Genomic DNA, 14280 nt, shown 5'->3' with positions numbered 1-14280 from the left:
GTCAGTACCTGCATCTCCCGCTCGGGGGGTGCGTGATATTGTGGCGCCGAGTACATCTGGGCGGCCATTACAAATCACATTACAGGATATGGCTACTGTTATGACTGAAGTTTTGGCTAAATTACCAGAACTAAGAGGTAAGCGTGATCACTCTGGGGTGAGAACAGAGTGCGCTGATAATGTTAGGGCCATGTCAGATACTGCGTCACAACTTGCAGAACATGAGGACGGAGAGCTTCATTCTGCGGCTGACGGTTCTGATCCAAACAGATTGGATTCAGATATTTCAAATTTTAAATTTAAGCTGGAAAACCTCCGTGTATTATTAGGGGAGGTGTTAGCGACTCTGAATGATTGTAACACAGTTGCAATACCAGAAAAAATGTGTAGGTTGGATAAATATTTTGCGGTACCGTCGAGTACTGACGTTTTTCCTATACCTAAGAGACTTACTGAAATTGTTACTAAGGAGTGGGATAGACCCGGTGTGCCGTTCTCACCCCCTCCGATATTTAGAAAGATGTTTCCAATAGACACCACCACACGGGACTTATGGCAAACGATCCCTAAGGTGGAGGGAGCAGTTTCTACTTTAGCTAAGCGTACCACTATCCCGGTGGAGGATAGCTGTGCCTTTTCAGATCCAATGGATAAAAAGTTAGAGGGTTACCTTAAGAAAATGTTTGTTCAACAAGGTTTTATATTGCAACCCCTTGCATGCATTGCGCCTGTCACGGCTGCAGCAGCATTTTGGTTTGAGTCTCTGGAAGGGACACTTGAATCAGCTCCATTAGATGAGATTACACACAGGCTTAAAGCTCTTAAGTTAGCTAACTCATTTATTTCAGATGCCGTAGTACATTTAACTAAGCTTACGGCTAAGAATTCCGGATTCGCCATTCAGGCGCGCAGAGCACTGTGGCTAAAATCCTGGTCAGCTGACGTTACTTCTAAGTCTAAATTACTTAATATACCTTTCAAAGGGCAGACCTTATTCGGGCCCGGATTGAAAGAAATTATCGCTGACATTACAGGAGGTAAAGGCCATGCCCTGCCTCAAGACAGAGCCAAACCTAAGGCTAGACAATCTAATTTTCGTTCCTTTCGGAATTTCAAAGCAGGAGCAGCATCAACTTCCTCTGCTCCAAAACAAGAAGGATCTGTTGCTCGCTACAGACAAGGCTGGAGACCTAACCAGTCCTGGAACAAGGGCAAGCAGGCCAGGAAACCTGCTGGTGCCCCTAAAACAGCATGAATTGAGGGCCCCCGATCCGGGAACGGATCTAGTGGGGGGCAGACTTTCTCTCTTCGCCCAGGCTTGGGCAAGAGATGTCCAGGATCCCTGGGCGCTAGAGATAATATCTCAGGTATACCTTCTGGACTTCAAATACTCTCCCCCAAGAGAGAGATTTCATCTGTCAAGGTTGTCAACAAACCAAATAAAGAAAGAGGCGTTTCTACGCTGCGTACAAGAGCTTTTATTAATGGGAGTAATCCATCCAGTTCCACGGTCGGAACAGGGACAAGGGTTTTACTCAAATCTGTTTGTGGTTCCCAAAAAAAGAGGGAACTTTCAGGCCAATCCTGGATTTAAAGATCCTAAACAAATTCCTAAGAGTTCCATCGTTCAAAATGGAGACTATTCGGACAATTTTACCCATGATCCAAAAGGGTCAGTACATGACCACAGTGGATTTAAAGGATGCTTACCTTCACATACCGATTCACAAAGATCATTACCGGTATCTAAGGTTTGCCTTTCTAGACAGGCATTACCAGTTTGTAGCTCTTCCATTCGGATTGGCTACGGCTCCGAGAATCTTCACAAAGGTTCTGGGTGCTCTTCTGGCGGTACTAAGACCGCGAGGAATTGCGGTAGCTCCGTACCTAGACGACATTCTGATACAAGCTTCAAGCTTTCAAACTGCCAAGTCTCATACAGAGTTAGTACTGGCATTTCTAAGGTCGCATGGATGGAAGGTGAACGAAAAGAAGAGTTCTCTCTTTCCACTCACAAGAGTTCCCTTCTTGGGGACTCTTATAGATTCTGTAGAAATGAAGATTTACCTGACAGAAGACAGGTTAACAAAGCTTCAAAATGCATGCCGTGTCCTTCATTCCATTCAACACCCGTCAGTAGCTCAATGCATGGAGGTGATCGGCTTAATGGTAGCAGCAATGGACATAGTACCCTTTGCACGCCTACATCTCAGACCGCTGCAATTGTGCATGCTAAGTCAGTGGAATGGGGATTACTCAGACTTGTCCCCTACTCTGAATCTGGATCAAGAGACCAGAAATTCTCTTCTATGGTGGCTTTCTCGGCCACATCTGTCCAGGGGGATGCCATTCAGCAGGCCGGACTGGACAATTGTAACAACAGACGCCAGCCTACTAGGTTGGGGCGCTGTCTGGAATTCTCTGAAGGCTCAGGGACAATGGAATCAGGAGGAGAGTCTCCTACCAATAAACATTCTGGAATTGAGAGCAGTTCTCAATGCCCTTCTGGCTTGGCCCCAGTTAACAACTCGGGGGTTCATCAGGTTTCAGTCGGACAACATCACGACTGTAGCTTACATCAACCATCAGGGAGGGACAAGAAGCTTCCTAGCAATGATGGAAGTATCAAAGATAATTCGCTGGGCAGAGTCTCACTCTTGCCACCTGTCAGCAATCCACATCCCGGGAGTGGAGAACTGGGAGGCGGATTTCTTAAGTCGTCAGACTTTTCATCCGGGGGAGTGGGAACTTCATCCGGAGGTCTTTGCCCAAATACTTCGACGTTGGGGCAAACCAGAGATAGATCTCATGGCGTCTCGACAGAACGCCAAGCTTCCTCGTTACGGGTCCAGATCCAGGGATCCGGGAGCGGTTCTGATAGATGCTTTGACAGCACCTTGGACCTTCGGGATGGCTTATGTGTTTCCACCCTTCCCGATGCTTCCTCGATTGATTGCCAGAATCAAACAGGAGAGAGCATCAGTGATTCTAATAGCGCCTGCATGGCCACGCAGGACTTGATATGCATATCTAGTGGACATGTCATCCTGTCCACCTTGGTCGCTACCTCTGAAACAGGACCTTCTGATCCATGGTCCCTTCAAACATCAAAATCTAATTTCTCTGAAGCTGACTGCTTGGAAATTGAACGCTTGATTTTATCAAAACGTGGTTTTTCTGAGTCAGTTATTGATTCCTTAATACAGGCTAGGAAGCCTGTTACCAGAAAGATTTACCATAAGATATGGCGCAAATACTTATATTGGTGCGAATCCAAGAGTTACTCATGGAGTAAGGTTAGGATTCCGAGGATATTGTCTTTTCTACAAGAAGGTTTAGAAAAGGGTTTATCCGCTAGTTCCTTAAAGGGACAGATTTCAGCTCTGTCCATTCTTTTACACAAACGTCTGTCAGAAGTTCCGGACGTTCAAGCTTTTTGTCAGGCTTTAGCTAGGATCAAACCTGTGTTTAAAACTGTTGCTCCACCATGGAGTTTGAACTTAGTTCTTAATGTTTTACAGGGGGTTCCGTTTGAACCCCTTCATTCCATTGATATCAAGTTGTTATCTTGGAAAGTTCTGTTTTTAATGGCGATTTCCTCGGCTCGAAGAGTCTCTGAGTTATCTGCCTTACATTGTGATTCTCCTTATCTGATTTTTCATTCAGACAAGGTAGTTCTGCGTACTAAACCTGGGTTCCTACCTAAGGTGGTCACTAACAGGAATATCAATCAAGAGATTGTGGTTCCATCTTTGTGTCCTAATCCTTCTTCGAAAAAGGAACGTCTGCTACACAATCTAGATGTAGTCCGTGCCCTGAAATTTTATCTACAGGCAACTAAGGATTTTCGACAAACGTCTTCCCTGTTTGTCGTTTATTCTGGTCAGAGGAGAGGTCAAAAAGCTTCGGCTACCTCTCTCTCCTTTTGGCTTCGTAGCATAATACGGTTAGCCTATGAGACTGCTGGACAGCAGCCTCCTGAAAGAATTACAGCACATTCTACTAGAGCTGTGGCTTCCACTTGGGCCTTTAAGAATGAGGCTTCTGTTGAACAGATTTGCAAGGCTGCAACTTGGTCTTCTCTTCATACTTTTTCCAAATTTTACAAATTTGACACTTTTCCTTCTTCGGAGGCTGTTTTTGGGAGAAAGGTTCTTCAGGCAGTGGTTCCTTCCGTATAAAGAGCCTGCCTGTCCCTCCCGTCATCCGTGTACTTTAGCTTTGGTATTGGTATCCCATAAGTAATGGATGATCCGTGGACTGGATACACTTAACAAGAGAAAACATAATTTATGCTTACCTGATAAATTTATTTCTCTTGTAGTGTATCCAGTCCACGGCCCGCCCTGTCACTTTAAGGCAGGTAATTTTTCCATTAAACTACAGTCACCACTGCACCCTATGGTTTTCCTTTCTCTGCATGTTTTCGGTCGAATGACTGGTAATGGCAGTTAGGGGAGGAGCTATATAGCAGCTCTGCTGGGTGAATCCTCTTGCACTTCCTGTTGGGGAGGAGTTAATATCCCATAAGTAATGGATGATCCGTGGACTGGATACACTACAAGAGAAATAAATTTATCAGGTAAGCATAAATTATGTTTTTCTGGCCGCACCTTTAAAATAACTCTGGTATTGAGAGTCCACAGAATGGCTGCGTTAGGCTCCAAAAAAGGAGCGTAGAGCATATTTAACGCCACTGCAACTCTCGATACCAGAGTTGCTTACGGACGCGGCCAGCCTCAAAAACGTGCTCGTGCACGATTCCCCCATAGGAAACAATGGGGCTGTTTGAGCTGAAAAAAAACACCTGCAAAAAAGCCGCGTTCAGCTCCTAACTCAGCCCCATTGTTTGCTATGGGGAAACACTTCCTACGTCTGCACCTAACACTCTAACATGTACCCCGAGTCTAAACACCCCTAACCTTACACTTATTAACCCCTATTCTGCCGCCCCCGCTATCGCTGACCCCTGCATATTATTATTAACCCCTAATCTGCCGCTCCGTAAACCGCCGCTACTTACATTATCCCTATGTACCCCTAATCTGCTGCCCCTAACACCGCCGACCCCTATATTATATTTATTAACCCCTAATCTGCCATCCACAACGTCGCCTCCACCTACCTACAATTTTTCACCCCTAATCTGCCGAGCGGACCGCACCGCTATTGTAATAAAGTTATTAACCCCTAATCCGCCTCACTAACCATATAATAAATAGTATTAACCCCTAATCTGCCCCCCACAATGTCGCCTCCACAATGTCGGATGGATGTTCCGCGTCGGAGGTCTTCAGGATGCTGCCGCTCCGCTCCGGATGGATGACGATAGAAGATGCCTCTTGGATGAAGACTTCAATCGGATGGAAGACCTCTTCTGCCCCGCTTGGATGAAGACTTCTACCGGATGGAGGACCTCTTCTTGCTCCGCTTGGATGAAGAATTTGGCTCGGCTGGGTGAAGACGACTCAAGGTAGGGAGATCTTCAGGGGCTTACTGTTAGGTTTATTTAAGGGGGGTTTGGGTTAGATTAGGGGTATGTGGGTGGTGGGTTGTAATGTTGGGGGGGGGTTATTGTATGTTTTTTTTTACAGGCAAAAGAGCTGAACTTCTTGGGGCATGCCCCGCAAAGGGCCCTGTTCAGGGCTGGTAAGGTAAAAGAGCTTTGAACTTTAGTAATTTAGAATAGGGTAGGGCATTTTTTATTTTGGGGGGCTTTGTTATTTTATTAGGGGGCTTAGAGTAGGTGTAATTAGTTTAAAATTGTTGTAATATATTTCTAATGTTTGTAAATATTTTTTTATTTTTTGTAACTTAGTTCTTTTTTATTTTTTGTACTTTAGTTAGTTTATTTCATTGTATTTATTTGTAGGAATTGTATTTAATTTATTTATTGATAGTGTAGTGTTAGGTTTAATTGTAGATAATTATAGGTATTTTATTTAATTAATTTATTGATAGTGTAGTGTTAGGTTTAATTGTAACTTAGGTTAGGATTTATTTTACAGGTAAATTTGTAATTATTTTAACTATTTTAGCTATTAAATAGTTCTTAACTATTTAATAGCTATTGTACCTGGTTAAAATAAATACAAAGTTACCTGTAAAATAAATATTAATCCTAAAAAAGCTATAATATAATTATAATTTATATTGTAGCTATATTAGGGTTTATTTTACAGGTAAGTATTTAGCTTTAAATAGGAATAATTTATTTAATAAGAGTTAATTAATTTCGTTAGATTAAAATTATATTTAACTTAGGGGGGTGTTAGTGTTAGGGTTAGACTTAGCTTTAGGGGTTAATACATTTATTAGAATAGTGGTGAGCTCCAGTCGGCAGATTAGGGGTTATTAATTGAAGTTAGGTGTCGGCGATGTTAGGGAGGGCAGATTAGGGGTTAATACTATTTATTATAGGGTTAGTGAGGAGGATTAGGGGTTAATAACTTTATTATAGTAGCGGTGCGGTCCGCTCGGCAGATTAGGGGTTAATAAGTGTAGGCAGGTGGAGGCGACATTGAGGGGGGCAGATTAAGGGTTAATAAATATAATATAGGGGTCGGCGGTGTTAGGGGCAGCAGATTAGGGGTACATAGCTATAACGTAGGTGGCGGCTCTTTGCGGTCAGCAGATTAGGGGTTAATTATTGTAGGTAGATGGCTGCGACGTTGTGGGGGGCAGGTTAGGGGTTAATAAATATAATATAGGGGTCGGCGGTGTTAGGGGCAGCAGATTAGGGGTACATAGCTATAATGTAGGTGGTGGCTCTTTGCGGTCAGCAGATTAGGGGTTAATTATTGTAGGTAGCTGGCTGCGACGTTGTGGGGGGCAGGTTAGGGGTTAATAAATATAATATAGGGGTCGGCGGTGTTAGGGGCATCAGATTAGGGGTACATAAGTATAACGTAGGTGGCGGTCGGCAGATTAGGGGTTAAAAAAATGTATTCGAGTGTCGGCGATGTGGGGGGGCCTCGGTTTAGGGGTACATAGGTAGTTTATGGGTGTTAGTGTACTTTAGAGTACAGTAGTTAAGAGCTTTATGAACCGGCGTTAGCCCAGAAAGCTATTAACTACTGACTTTTTTCTGCGGCTGGAGTTTTGTCGTTAGATTTCTAACGCTCACTTCAGCCACGACTCTAAATACCGGAGTTAGAAAGATCCCATTGAAAAGATAGGATACGCAAATGGCGTAGGGGGATCTGCGGTATGGAAAAGTCGCGGCTGAAAAGTGAGCGTTAGACCCTTTTTTGACTGACTCCAAATACCGGCGGTAGCCTAAAACCAGCGTTAGGAGCCTCTAACGCTGGTTTTCACGGCTACCGCCAAACTCCAAATCTAGGCCTCTTTTAATAAAAATCTACAGTATGAAATAATTCATCAATTAGTAGATCATCATGGTAGATTTATTATCTTGAAATTTAAACTAGAAAATGCTTTAATAGCTTTTTGTAATGTTTATGGCCTCAACAAACAAAATCAAACGTTTTGGGCAAATCTCAGAGAAAGTTGACGAAGTTCATGGACTGTCGTATGATTTTAGCTGGAGATTTAAATCTTACACTTCAACCTTTAATAGATCGGAGACAAAATACAACTCACTAAAATTCCCTCTAGATTCAAATATGAAATTAATACTTTTAAGTCTTTAACTGAACTGTTGGGCTTGATGGATATTTGGTGGTTAACAAATCCCACAAATTTAGATTATACATGTATTGCGAGAAATAATAATGCACTCTCTAGAATAGATCTATTTCTAATCTTGAAAGAGATGCTTCATAAAATAGAAGAGGTGAAGATTACCCCTTTTACATTTTCTGATCATGCAGCTGTGACCCTCAATGTTGACTTTGAACTTAAGAATTTTAATAAACTTTATTTTTATTATCCAACATATTTGAACCTATCCACTAAGTTTTTAAAGATGTTTTTGACCAATAAATGGGTAGAATATCAACACGACAACACCTCCTATTGTAGGAATAGCCCACAACTTTTTTGGGAAACCGCCAAGGCAACACTTAAGGCACATATAACTTTCTTTGTGATTGGATATAAGGAGGAACAAAAATAACAGAGTTGAAACTTAACTTACTAAGCAATTGGTAGAAGCATTACAAAAACTGAAACAATGCCCAAATAAAATGAATAGAGAATCTTTTTTTAAAACAATGAAAGAAAGGGATAATTATTTAGCTGAGAAAACGCAGGAATATTTAAAATACCAAGAGGCAAGATTTTATAGATGGGGTAATAGGTCGGGTATACTTTTGGCTTAGGTAGTGAAAAAAAGATGAATTAATAATAGAATAGGAACAATTAAATATGAAGGGAAACTACATCAGGACCAAGCTATTACTAAAGCGTTTGAAGAGTTTTACCAAACATTATATAATTCACCAAAAAAGGAAAGGGAAATCCAGATATAGTAAAAAAACTAATTTCTGAGATCAATCTGGCTAAAGTATCAGCAGAACAGCTGAGTAATTTAAATAAACCTACCTCCACAAAAGAAATAACTAAATGTGGACTATAAGATTATGATGAACATTTTATTTTATAGAATGAGGACCACATTTTCAGATTTAATAACAGAAGAACAAACAAGATTTATGATGGGGAGATCACCCTCAACTAATTTGAGGAAAATACTTTATACTATTAATAAATACTGGTAAGTTAGGAATTATCGGAAGTGTACCCTGCCAGAGGCCTTCTTACTTTCTTTAGATGCTGAGAAGGCCTTCAACAGGGTGGAGTGGACATATCTTAATGCAGAATTTTGGATTTGAAAGAATTTATGCTGAATTTATTGGTAAAATCTATACAGAATCAAAGGCTTATATTTTGGTTAATTGTCAAAAATCTTCACCTATATCCAAGGGTAAATATAAATCTTTTTTTATATTTTTGAGATAAACCTTTTAAGTAAGAATGTGTGACAATCTAAGTTAGTGTACAGCTTGCCATATGTTTGCATCACTGGAGCAGCCACTTCAGGGATCATCTGTCTGTGGCAAGTGTGAGCATATTGTCTCTTTAGAAATTTGTATTAGAGTTCTGGAGGAATGAACTGCAACACTGCATGATATTCAGACACTAGAAAGGGTAATGGATATGACAGCCGGTTGTTCATGGTTCTAGCAGTGGGAATAAAGAGGATTCAGATGGGGAAACTTTGGGAAGTAGCTGGGTCACAGTTTGAAGGGGAAGTAAAAGTAAGCGGAATAGAGAGGCCAGTTCTGAGCTGGTTCACCCCAACAAATTTGCCAGATTGAATGAAGATGTTGGGGATATCAGTTCAGTGGTGGCAATGCCAGATATGGCTGTCATACCTAGTATAGTGAACAGTCCTTCAGTCATGGAAGAGGAGCATACTATAGTGAGCAGTCCTTCAATCACAGAAGTGGGGCATATTATAGTGAACAGTCGTTCAGTCATGGAAGAGGGGCATACAAGTTTGGGCCTGAGGCAGATATTAATTTTTAGGAGACTTTATTATTAGGAAGGTTGATGGGGTAATTTGTCATCCAGACCCCTTAAATAGAACAGTTTGCTGTCTTCCAGGGGCTTGTGTTAGGCATACTGATAGATTATTAGAGGGATCTGGGTCTGAGACTGCGGTCATGGTGCATATTGGCACTAATGAAGGAATCAGCTGTAGATGGAGTGTCCTAAAAAAATTGTAGCAAGCTTAAAGCAAGGACCTCCAAGGTAATATTTTCGGAGATATTACCAGGAGTAGCAGCAGAAAACGCATGAAAAATAAATGTATGACAGCAAATGCAATAAGCATGACAGGAAAAATGGGGGAGTTGGAGCTCTTAGTTGCAGAAGAGGACTGTGATATTATCTGTATAACTGAAACTTGGTGGAATGGTTCACATTACTGGACAGTTAACTTAGAGGATTATGCTTTATTTAGTAGGGACAGGAGTTATAAAAGGGGTGGAAGAATTTGCATGTTTTTTAAACCTGACCTTAAACCTACAATAAGGGAAGATATTTATGATGATACAGGTGATAATGTAGAGAAGCTGTGGGTTGAAATAAGGAGTTGGGAACAAAATCCTAAAACAATATTACTAGGAACATGCTACAAGCCCCCCAACATTAGTGACATGGAGGAAACTCAACTACAAATGCAAATAGGAAAGGCTGCTAATAAAAACAGTGCTGTAATTATGGGATATTAGAACTACCCTGACATAAAATAAATATTCTCTAATAAAAAAAATACAGAGGATAAATGGATAACATTTAAAACTTTATTTAATAAATATACATATTAACACATACCACATGGTTATAAAAGTAAAATAAATAAATCCAAGCTAATGTGGCTAAATAAAAAATGAGTTAATACATTTAAATTATTCAAAGAAAATAGTACAGACGCAACATACTAAATATATAAGCAATGTAACAAAGCATACAAAAAAAGCAATCAAATTAGACAAAATTGAGAATTAAAGCTTAATTGCAAAGGATTCTAAGTCAAACCCTAAAAGTTTTTTTTTAAAGTAAATAAATGGCAAAAAATCTAAAAAGGACAATATAGGTACATAAATTGTGTGAAGGGTAGCATGATTAACAATGGCAGGAAGAAGGTTGAGGTACTAAACCAATTCTTTTCTTCAGTATACACAAGAGAGGAACCAATGGGAGATACTTTGAAACAAACTTAAACATACATTCCCATGCCATTAACTGGGTTATCTCTAGAAGAAAACAGGAAGAAAATGGATAATATTAAGGTAAATAAAACTCCAGGCTCAGATGGAATACACCCAAGGGTTTTACGGTAACATAGCACTTTTAAAGACAAACCTCTACTTTTTCTAGAGTCATCCTCAGGCATAGTACCCCAGGACTGGCATAAAACTTAAAAAGGGAAGGAGGGCTGATCCAGGAAGCTATAGACCAGTTAGTCTGACATCAATAGTTGGGAAGATACTTGAAGAGATTATAAAGGATTATATTGATGAGTATATTAGTGTAAACAATATTATGAGTTCAAATCAGCATGGTTTTATGAGAAATAGATCATGTCAAACTAATCTAATTAGATTCTACAAGGAAGTAAGTAAAAATATAGATACAAGGGAATCAGTGGATGTGATATACTTGGATTTTGCAAAGGTATTTGATACAGTGCCACATGAGGGATTCATGTACAACATTAAGGGACTAGGAATAACTGAAAATGTTAGCTCATGGATAAATAACTTGATAAAAGACAGGGAGCAAAGAGTAGTAGTAAATGGATCATACTCAGATTAGACAAAGGTAATCAGTGGAGTCCCCAGGGATCAGTACTGGGCCCTTTTCATTTTAATATTTTTATTAATGACTTAGAGCAAGGATTAAATAGCAACATCTCTATTTTTGCAGATGATACAAAGTTGTGTATGGTCATTAGGTCAGGGCAGGATGAACTTGCTTTACAAAGGGATCTACAAAAAAATAGAAGAATGAGGAGGTAAATGTAAAATGAGATGAAATACTGGAAAATGCAAGGTTCTACATTTTGGAAGTAAAACAAGCTGGCAATCTTTTATTTTAATAGGACTAGACTTAGCCGAACAGAGGAGGAAAGGGATTTGGGAGTAGTGATAGATAAAAAGCTAAAGATGGGCGCACAATGCAGGGCAGCAGCTTCTAAGGCTAATAAGATACTAACATGTATTAAAAGAGGCATTGATGCAAGAGAGGAAAGCATAATTCTGTCCCTATAGACCTCACCTTGAGTAGGGAGTGCAGTTCTTGGGACTGATCGCAAAAAAAGACATTGCAGACTTAGAAAAAGTTCAGAGAAGGGTCACAAAGCTAATAAGGGGAATGGAGAATTTAAGCTATAAGAAGAAGTGATCCAAACTTATGTTTTCTCTAGAAAAAAAAGTGCTTGAGTGGTGACATGATTACTTTGTATATGGCCCTTGAATATATTTATATAGATATGGCAGAAGCTCTGTTTAGTCCAAGAAAATTATTTGTGACAAAAGGTCACAATTTAAGGCTAGAGGAAAGGAGATTTAATTGACTGCAACTTAAACATTTTTTTTCACTGTAAGAACAATAAAATTGTAGAACTCATTACCCGAGGAGGTAGTAAATGCCAATAGCTTAGATACATTTTAAATGGTTTAGATACATTTCTGTCTAGAAAAAGAATTTGGGGATATGATTGCTTGCATTAAACGGGTCACCTTTGTTAATGGGATTAATTTAATTTTAACTGGAGCTTTTTTGTAAGTAGTATATTAAGATTTGTATAGGTTAAACTCGATTAACTCCTGCCTTTTTTCAACTTCATCTACTATGTTACTATGTTATAATATTACAACGGGGAACTCGACAAGGGTGCCTCATGTCACCATTACTTTTCAATATTGTTTTGGAGCCATTCCAAATAATGTTAAAACAAAATATGCCAGGGCTTTGGAAAGGGAAACAAAGCTTAAAACATGAAGCATATGCAGATGATGTGCTACTTCTTCTTACTGACCCTCGAACACACTTGAAACATATTCTATTATTGATTGAAATATATAGGGAAATATCTGGCTATAAGATAAATCCTTCAAAATCCCAAGTTTTGTGGTTATCAAAACCATCCTTCTCCTTTGAACATTCTTTCCAAGTTGTGCAGGAGCATTTAGAATATCTGGGAATTAAAAAAGATAACAATTCCAATTATATATATATATATATATATATATATATATATATACAACAATTGGTGTGTATGCACTCTCACCGACTGTAGCAACTGCCAGGGTGCTTTGAAGGTATTTGTAAAAGTTCATAAATGAAGCACTCACTGATCCATCAACATCTGTGGCAAAAAAAACTTTAATGTTTGTGACGTTTCGGGACAGAACAAGTCCCTTCCTCTGACAAGTAAAAGTGTACAAAATCAGCCTTTTAATAGGCCCCAAACAACACTCCCCTCAAGAACAGCCAATCAGGGCTGAGTAAGTATCACACCCCGTCAGTAACCAATTGCAATGTGTGACAGATTCTCAAATAATGCATAATTAAAATAATGAATAATAATAATAATGATATAAAGCCCAAAACCAAACTCTCCAGGGAGTGATTATGTCCACACACTTAAGGTCAATAAAGAAAATAATATTGAAAGTCCTAATACCTACAACAACATAAATCTTGGCAAAAAACTCTCAACCAATCATCATCAAGATTACATATGTCAATGGAGCGTCATGGATGACAACCAAAGCATAACCAAGCACAGTTGTTAAGGACGCCCTGATCACAAATCATCCAGAACAGACATCATCACACCTCCGCAATATAATACAAATATATCCTATCAGCCAATCGGAATTAAGGTAGGAAAAATCCTATTGGCTGATGCAATCAAGTTTTCCTACCTTAATTCCGATTGGCTGATAGGATTCTATCAGCCAATCGGAATTCAAGGGACGCCATCTTGAATGACATCATTTAAAGGACCAGTCATTCAGTCGTCGGCCGTCGGATGAAGAGGATGCTCCGCGTTGGATGTCTTGAAGATGGACCCGCTCCGCTCCGGAAGGATGAAGATAGAAGATGCCGTCTGGATGAAGCCTTCTGCCGGTCTGGATGTCCTCTTCTGGCCGGATAGGATGAAGACTTCGGACCCTCTGGAGGACCACTTGTGCCCGGCTGGGTGAAGACGGCTTAAGGTAGGGTGATCTTCAAGGGGGTAGTGTTAGGTTTTTTTAAGGGGGGATTGGGTGGGTTTTAGAGTAGGGTTGGGTGTGTGGGTGGTGGGTTTTAATGTTGGGGGGGTATTGTATTTTTTTTACAGGTGAAAGAGCTGATTACTTTGGGGCAATGCCCCGTAAAAGGCCCTTTTGAGGGCTATTTGTAATTTAGTATAGGGTAGGGAATTTTATTATTTTGGGGGGCTTTTTTATTTTATTAGGGGGATTAGATTAGGTGTAATTAGTTTAAAATTCTTGTAATTCTTTTTTTTATTTTCTGTAATTTAGTGTTTTTTTTCCGTAATTTAGTTTATTTAATTTAATTGTAATTAATTGTAGGTAGTTTAGGTGATTAGTTTAATTATAGTGTAGTGTTAGGTGTAATTGTAACTTAGGTTAGGGTTTATTTTACAGGTAAATTTGTATTTATTTTAACTAGGAAGTTATTAAATAGTTAATAACTATTTAATAACTATTCTACCTAGTTAAAATAAATACAAAGTTGCCTGTAAAATAAATATAAATCCTAAGCTAGCTACAATGTAACTATTAGTTATATTGT

This window comes from Bombina bombina, chromosome 5, assembly GCF_027579735.1.
Source record: "Bombina bombina isolate aBomBom1 chromosome 5, aBomBom1.pri, whole genome shotgun sequence".
Lineage (NCBI taxonomy): Eukaryota > Metazoa > Chordata > Amphibia > Anura > Bombinatoridae > Bombina > Bombina bombina.
Note: the sequence above shows the minus strand (reverse complement) of the source record.